We start from the raw sequence: 8904 nt of genomic DNA, 5'->3' as shown, positions 1-8904 counted from the left end.
TGCCACTGTGCTTTCTTTCTTCAATACAGCAGATTTTGTCTTCACCAGGTCTTTCTTTGGTTGTTGTGTTTTTGACCAAATTCTAGAGTTGTGCAAAAGTTGATAATGATTGTTCTTGCCAGCTCATTGGTTGCTTCTGTGGAGGGACACAGTCCTGGAGCTCCCTACTCCCTAATTTTCAGTGACATCATTCCATAATGTACTTTTATATGAATGTGTTTGGATATAAATATCTAGCAATATAAATAGATAATAAAATTAATGACTTTAATTTTAAGATATAATTAGTGTTAGTATATTAAATAAAATACATATGACATTGAAATTACTATTTTAACAAACTAATGATTTCCTTAAGTAATGGACAAATCCATCATCAGAAAAAACATTTTCTTGTACACATATTTGATTTTAGGTAATTATTATACTCTGTATAGCTTTTTTTTTTTTTTTTTTTTTTTTTGGCCACACTGCATGGCTTGCAGGATCTTAGTTCCCTGACCAGGGATTGAATCTGTGCCCTCAGCAGTGAAAGTACAGAGTCCTAACCACTGGACTACCAGGGAATCCCCTATACTGTGTATAGCCTTAATCATTTTTTTATTATCTACTTTACATAGCCAACTTTTGAAGCCAAGAACAACCTAATTTTCCCTGAATATACTTTTTATATTATATTGATAAATTTTAAGGTGGCAAAATAAGCTCATATATCAGCCACAGGACTGGAACCTTCTGTTAACTTACAACAGTTTCATAATATAAAAGAATAAGGGTAAATTGGAAGAGAGAAGAGAAAAACGTAAAGTGTAAAGAGAAAAAATAAAAGAGAAGGAACCAGTTTTAGAATAAAATTATCATTGTAAAAGCTAAGCACACATTTTTTTTAATTTTAATTTTAATTTTATTTTGCTTTACAATACTGTATTGGTTTTGCCATACATTGACATGAATCCATCACGGGTGTACATGAGTTCCTAATCCTGAACCCCCTTCCCACCTCCCACCCTATATCATCTCTCAGGATCCTCCCCGCTAAGCACACATTTTAACGCATGGTCATACACACATGGGCTTCCCAGGTGGCGCTAGTGGTAAGGAACCCACCTGCCAAGGCAAGTAGACATAAGAGATGTGGGTTCGATCCCTGGGTCGGGAAGATCCCCTGGAGGAGGGCATGGCAACCCGCTCCAGTATTCTGGCCTGGAGAATCCCACTGACAGAGGAGCCTGGCGGGCTGTAGTCCATGGGGTTGCACAGAGTCAGACACGACTGAAGCAACTTAGGATGCACACATGCACACATATACACACAACCACGTGTGTGTGTATATATTCTTTTTCCATTGTGGCTTATTACAGGATATTGAATATAGTTCCCTTTTCTATACAGGAGGAGATTGTTGTTTATCCATTCTATATATAATAGCTAACCTCAAATTCATATCCTTCCCTCCCCCAACCTCCCTACCCCTCGGGACCCACAAGTCTGTTCTTATATCTGAGCCTGTTTCAATTTTCACAGATATGTTCATTTGTGTCATATTTTAGATTCCACATACAATGACATCATATGATATTTGTCTTTCTCTTTCTGACTTCACTTAGTTTGATCATCTTTAGGTCCATCCATGTTGCTACAAATGGCATTATTTCATTCTTTTTTATGGCTGGGTAATATTCATGTGTGTGTGTGTGTGCGCCACATCTTTATCCACTCATCTGTCTTTGGGCATTTAGGTTGTTTCCATATCTTGGCTATTGTAAATAGTGCTTCTATGTACATTGGGATGCATGTATCATTTCAAATCATAGTTTTGTCTGGATATATGCCCAGGAGTGAGATTGCTGGATCATATGTCAACTCTATTCTCAGTTTTTTAAGGAGCATCCATACTGTTTTTCATAGTGGCTGTACCAATTTACATTCCCAAGAATGTAGGAGAGTTCCCTTTTCTCCACATCTTTCTAGCATGTTACTGGGGCCTCGATAATTTTATCATCATACTATTAAAAAGCTAGTACTTATTAACACTTGTATGGAAAAAAATAACATGGTCTCTGTCTTTTAGACAAGTCAGTCTCCTCATGAGTTTTTTTTTTTCTTTTTTTGGTCTCTCTTTATTTTAAAGCTCCTCTCAAATGAACAATCTTATCCATGTCAAAGTTGCCCAAAGTAGGCATGACAATTCCAAATTGTTCTTAATGAAGCTATGCCAGTAATTAGTATAAGTTTATTAGCCAACAAACCCACAAGAATCTGGCTGACACTTGGTCAAACATAAAAATATCTCTGACAAATGACTTGGGCCCTTAACTCTAAGGTTAAGTCATCTCGACTGCTGACGGAAAGAATCAGCAGTCTCCTGGAAGGCAGAATATTTACAAAGATCTCTTCCAAAGTTAATTTCTCATAAGTTCTCAGACAAGCAACAGACAAGATGGTGGATACACAGACAATAGAAGGTGGTGTTAAAAGCTAGATTCTACCAGAGGACACCAACGTCTAATCAGACCTCTTAAATTTCAGGAGGTGAATAACACTTCTGATACCACAGGGACAAAGAAACCATCAGAGTCCATATTCAGGGCAAAACCCATGTAATCAGGGACAGAGATGCCTCAAGTAGATGAGAGGCAAGGGGCTGCAGATGTCCACGTGATTACTGAGTCAAAGTTCCTGGTTCAGGACTTCCCTGGTGGTCCAGTGGTTGAGAGTCCGCCTTCCAGTGCAAGGGGACAAGGATTCGATTCCTGGTTGCAGAACTAAGATCCCATCTGCTGCAGGACAACTGCACACCAGCCTGCACACCACAACTAGGGAAGCCTGTGAGCCCCAGTGAAAACGAAAAGGTCCCGCATGTCACAATGAAGATGCCACGTGCCGCAATTAAGACTTAACACAGCCAAATAAATAAATCAGTATCTCAGCCATACCTTGATAGAAACTCCAAATTGTCCTAGCCGAATCCGCTTAAGACCAACAGGGATAAACCCATAGCCTGAAAAATTCAGTTTTTATTGACCCATCATGCCGAGGGACCTGAGATGGCTTTGGCTGATGGCCTGGGGAGCTGTTAAACACAGGGCTGGTGTGTCTGTGTGACAAGAGAGTGAGAATGAATGGCAGTAGCCAGGCTGTCTCCCGTGCTTCAGGCTGCCACGTAGACCATTCAGTTGGGACAGAATCATTCCCTCAACAAGGCTTGCTACTTTGAATCTCTGTTCCAATGACTACAGTATGGCTGACCTGGAAAGACTTCCCTGAGGCTGATTAAAAAAAAAAAAAAAAAATCCCGCGGAATACCATGGAAGAACCTATTCAAAGCCTGAGTGCTATAGGTGCTCCAGACTGACAATGGACAATGGACAGAATGACAGCTCCCACGATGAGCCTCCCACTGCAGAGAATGGCTGAGAAGATACTTCGATCTGCCTCCTGCCTCAAGTGGAAAGACTCCACCATCTTTGTTTTACTACTTGGGGGCCCTCTGTGGTAGACTGTGATGACGCTGAGACCCAAAATGCCCCGGATAAAGATGAGCACCCCAAACCAGGCACAAACTGCGATCTAGGACAAAACTATGGAAGGGAAAGGCACAGCAGCCTTGTCTGATTTAATGAAAATGATGGAATCAAGGGAGAAGCTAGCTTAGTTCCACTGGTGAATAGAGTGGGCTATTGTAGCTCCCTCTAGGGGCCATTGTAGTTCCCTCTCCTAGATGAGGAAGGAAAATGGCACCCACTCCAGTATTCTTGCCTGGAGAATCCCATGGACAGAGGAGCTTGGTGGACTACAGTCCATGGGTCGCAAAGAGTTGGACACGACTGAGCGACTTCACTTTCACTCCTAGATGATTCAGAGAGAAGTCTTTGGCCCCCAGGGAGAAATAGTGGCTACTGACCTAGAACAAACGAACAATGTGCCCATGGAAAGAGGACAATAACCCTGGTACCTGAAGAAAGAATATCTCCGTTCCCTAGGAAGTTGCTGGGTGGGTGGAAATATTTAACGCTTCCTCCATTCTCTAGATCCAGTGCTGCAGCATTACAAAATATTGACATGGTCCTCTTGAGTTAAGCAATGGCTGCAATTGGCAATAACCCTGCTGCTGGCTTTGTCATCCCATCTGAGTCCTAGGAAAAGGAAAAAAAAAAACTAATGTGGGATCAAAACTTTTCTGCTGTGCGGGACAGCTACACAATAGCAGGACTATTCAGTTCTGCCCGACACCCTAGGGAAAGCTGGACCCCTGGGGTGTGTCGGACACCTCAGCTCCTCCCTCATATGGGCACCAGTGTAACCTTGTTCCAATCTGGCTGATAGCAATTAGGTCATTTAGCCCTTGGCCTTGGGTTCCTCAGCTGTGATGCAACTCACTGCTCACAGAATGTCCATCCAAGCCCATTGAATCACTCCCTGGGACTTGGGGGCATGAGAACCAGAGCTCCCATGCTGATGTCTCTGCTGTTGCTGTGCTGAGGCTTATTCTGATCACGTAATCTACTTCTAGTACCTATGAATGCCAGGTTTACTCCTTGCAATCCACAGGTTGGGGGTTCTTCCTATTAATTACAAAGGAAGAACAAGGCCAGGGGAGACTTTCCTCTCTTCATGAAGAATATAATTGCATTCTAAATGGGTTCCTTTCTGCTTCTATTTCTAATAATACCCTTCTTTTTCTTTTTCCTTTGTTCACCCACTAGAAATCATTTATATAAAAGATATTGAATTTTACAAAGAGGTATCTGCACCCTCTGTGTTCACTGCAGTATTATTCTCAAGAGCCAAGACCTGGAAGCAACCTATGCTCAGTTGCTCAGTTGTGTCTAATGACTCTGACTCCACAGACTATAGCCCACCAGCCTCTTCTGTTCATGGACTTCTCCAGGCAAGAATACTGGAATGGGTTGCCATTTCTTCCTCTGAAGGGTCCGTCAACAGACAAATAAAATGTGGAATACACACACACACACATACACAAATGCATATTATTTAGATATAAAAAAGAAAACCTTGTCATTTGTGACAACATGGACAAAACTTTGAAGGCAGATGCTAAGTTAAATAAGTCAGACAAAGAAAGGCAAATACAGGGAATCCTTGAGCAACATGGGTTTGAACTGCCCGGGCCCACTTATACATGAATTTCTCCCCCCCTCCAACTTCCCTAGTGGCTCAGCTGGCAAAGAATCTGCCTGCAATGCGGGAGACCTGGGTTTGATCCCTTGGTTCGGAAGATCCCCTGGAGAAGGGAATGGCAACCCACTCCAGTATTCTTGCCTGGAGAAGTCCATGAACAGAGGAGCCTGGAGAGCTACAATCCATGGGGTCGCAGAGTCGGACATGACTGAGTGACTAACACACACACACACACGATATGTATTACATAATCCACAGTTGGTTGAATCCTCAGATGCAGAACGGTATATACAGAGGGGTGATTGTGAAGTTAGACATGGGTTTTTTTTTAACTGTGCAGGTCACTGCCTTCACCCTCATCTTTTTAAAACTGTACCGTACCATCTCAGATGTAGAATCTAGAAAAGCCAGATTCATAGAAACAAAGAGTAGCTTGGTGGTTGCCAGGGGCTGGGAATTGGAGAAATGGAGAGATGTTGCTCAAATGGTACAAACTTTCAGTTTTAAGATGGAGTAAAAAGCCTCTTGATGAAAGTGAGAGAGGAGAGTGAAAAAGTTGGCTTAAAGCTCAACATTTAGAAAACTAAGATCATGGCATCTGGTCCCATCACTTCTTGGGAAATAGATGGGGAAACAGTGTCAGATTTTATTTTTCTGGGCTCCAAAATTACTGCAGATGGTGATTGCAGTCATGAAATTAAAAGACGCTTACTCCTTGGAAGGAAAGTTATGACCAACCTAGATAGCATATTCAAAAGCAGAGACATTGTTTTGCCAACAAAGGTCCGTCTAGTCAAGGCTATGGTTTTTCCAGTGGTCATGTATGGATGTGAGAGTTGGACTGTGAAGAAAGCTGAGTGCCGAAGAATTGATGCTTTTGAACTGTGGTGTTGGAGAAGACTCTTGAGAGTCCCTTGGACTGCAAGGAGATCGAACCAGTCCATTCTAAAGGAGATCAGTCTTGGGTGTTCTTTGGAAGGAATGATGCTAAAGCTGAAACTCCAGTACTTCGGCCACCTCATGCAAAGAGTTGACTCATTGGAAAAGACCCTGATGCTGGAAGGGATTGGGGGCAGGAGGAGAAGGGGATGACTGAGGATGAGATGGCTGGGTGGCATCACTGACTCAATGGGCGTGAGTTTGAGTAGACTCCAGGAGTTGGTGATGGACAGGGAGGTCTGGCGTGCTGCAATTCATGGGGTTGCAAAGAGTTGGACACGACTGAGTGACTGAACTGAACTGAACTGAAGTTCTGGGGAATCTAGGTGTCTTTTCTTTGCTTTTTTGGCCACATCTTGTGGCATGTGGAATCTCAACTCTCTGACCAGGGATAGAACTTGAACTCCCTGCAGTAGAAGCAGGGAGTCTTAACCAGTGGACTGGCAGGGAAATCCCCAGTTCTGGAGGTCTAATATGCAGCATGGAAACTATAGTTAACATGTATTCTATACTTGAAAGTTGCTAAGAAGGGTATCTTAAATGTTGCCACCACAAACATTTTAAAAAGGTAACTACGTGAGGTAAAAAATAAAGATATTGAATTTTAACGTAGCTAGAAAAATTTCAGGTTATATATTTGTGTGTGTGTGTTTTGAGAGCTCCTTGGAAACATTCGTATTTCAGGACCTGAAACCAAAGTTGTTAAAATATTGGACATTTTCATCTCTTTTATAAGCAGTTATCATTGAAGTTTATTGTAGCTTTCTTTTTTAAAGTTAGTTTTAAACACTCTATACATTATAGAAAATGTTCTTAAAATCTGAAAAAATTGAGTAGATATATTAAAGGTTGTTCATTAGGGAAGAAAAAAGATCCAGGCCTTTAGTTGACTACCCATTCTCAATTTTTTTAAACAAATTTATTGTGTATATTATTACACATACTGAAAACAAGAGAAAGAGTAAAATGAACTCCCATGTATCCATCATCAGCTTTAATAACTGTCAATATTCTGCCAAACTTATTTCATCTACCTCCTGCAACTATTTTTCTGAACTATTTAAAAAGAACTCCTAGACACTTAATTTCACATGTAAATATATTAATATGTAAGTCAATCTTACTCTTAAAAGGTTAACATAATATAAGTAAAATTACAATGTATAGATGAAGGAATATGCCTGTTCTATTCACTCATGAAAACCAGACATGCTAGGTGCTGGGAATATTAGAGAGAGAGTCAGTTGAGGGCAGAAGATGGAAAGTTCATGGGTTATTTAGGTGAAAAATCAAATACAAGCATTATTGCCCCTAGGTGATGATAATGGTAATAGCTAATATTTATAGATAAATGACTATTTTAAGCCCTTTGCAAATGTTATTAAGAATAAATGTCATTTTTCAATAAAATTTTTAAAAAACACAAATGGTTTCTATGAAACGGAAATAGACTCATGGTTGCCAAGACAGTGGCAGGAGGGATGGATTGGGAGTTTGGGATTAGCAGATGCAAACTAGTGTATATAGGATGGATAAACAACAAGGTCCTACTGTATAGCATAGGGGACTATATTCAATATCTGTGATAAGCCATAATGGAAAAGAATATGAGAAACAAGATATATATATGTATGACTGAATCACTTTGCTATACACCAGCAATTAAACACAACATTGTGAATCAGTTATACTTCAATACTTAGTTTTTTAAGAAGAATAAACATCATTTATTCTTCATAATCATCCTCTGAGGATGAGGAAACTGAGAAACCAGAGAAATGAAGTAACTTCCTGGAAAGCATTCAGATCATAAGAAGTTAAGCTAGAATTTTAATCTAAGTGGTCTGATGTCAGAGGCTATGTTGTTGTTTAGTCACCCAGTCATGTCCGACTCTTTGCAACCCCATGGAACACAGCATACCAGGCCTCTCTGTCCCTCACCATCTCCCAAAGTTTGTCCAGATTCATGTCCATTGTTATGGTGATGCCATCCAGTCATCTCATCCTCTGACGCCCTCTTCTCCTTCTGCCCTCAATCTTTCCCAGCATCAGGGACTTTTGCAATGAGTCAGCTGTTCACATCAGATGACCAGAATACTGGGGTTTCAGCATCAGCATCAGTCCTTCCAATAAATATTCAGTTGATTTCCCTTAAGACTGACTGGTTTGATCTCCTTGCTGTCCAAGAGACTCTCAGGAGTCTTTTCCAGCACCACAGTTCAAAGGCATCAGTTCTTCATGGCTCCACCTTCTTTGTGGTCCAGCTTTCACAAACATATGTGACCACTGGGAAGACCATTACCTTGACTATATGGACCTTTGTCAGCAGAGTTACGTCTCTGCTTTTCAACACACTGTCTATGTCTGTCATGGCTTTCCTGCCAAGAAACAAACGTCTTCTGATTTCATGATGGCAGTCACCATCCACAGTGATTTTAGAGCCCAAGAAGAGGAAATCTGGCACTAATTCCACCTTTTCCCCTTGTATTTGCCATGAAGTAATGGGGCTAGATGCCTAGATCTTAGTTTTCTTAATATTTAGTCTTAAGCCGGCTCTTTCACTCTCCTTCTTCGCCCTCATCAAGAGGCTCTTTATTTCCTCTTCACTTTCTGCCATTAGAGTGGTATCATACACATATCTGAGGTTGTTGATGTTTCTCCTGCCTATCTTGATTCCAGCTTGTAACTCATCCAGCCCCACATTTCTTATGATGTACTCAGCATATAGATTAAACAAACAGGGTGACAGCAGTCAGCCCTGTTGTACTCCTTTCTCAATCTTGAACTAATCAGTTTGTCTTGACAGGGTTCTGACTGTTGCTT

The 8904-nt window shown here is 41.0% G+C and overlaps 1 non-coding gene across 1 annotated transcript; it reads right to left on the bottom strand.

Moving 5' to 3' along the window:
- Positions 1-493: 493 nt before the first annotated feature.
- On the bottom strand, positions 494-566 carry TRNAE-UUC (transfer RNA glutamic acid (anticodon UUC)). Its single transcript has one exon. It is a non-coding gene; the product is annotated as a tRNA-Glu (tRNA).
- Positions 567-8904: the final 8338 nt, after the last annotated feature.

The sequence above is a fragment of the Ovis aries genome, chromosome X, assembly GCF_016772045.2.
Source record: "Ovis aries strain OAR_USU_Benz2616 breed Rambouillet chromosome X, ARS-UI_Ramb_v3.0, whole genome shotgun sequence".
NCBI classification, from domain to species: domain Eukaryota; kingdom Metazoa; phylum Chordata; class Mammalia; order Artiodactyla; family Bovidae; genus Ovis; species Ovis aries.
The sequence above is the reverse complement of the archived record's forward strand: the minus strand, read 5'-3'. Positions and strand labels throughout refer to the sequence as shown.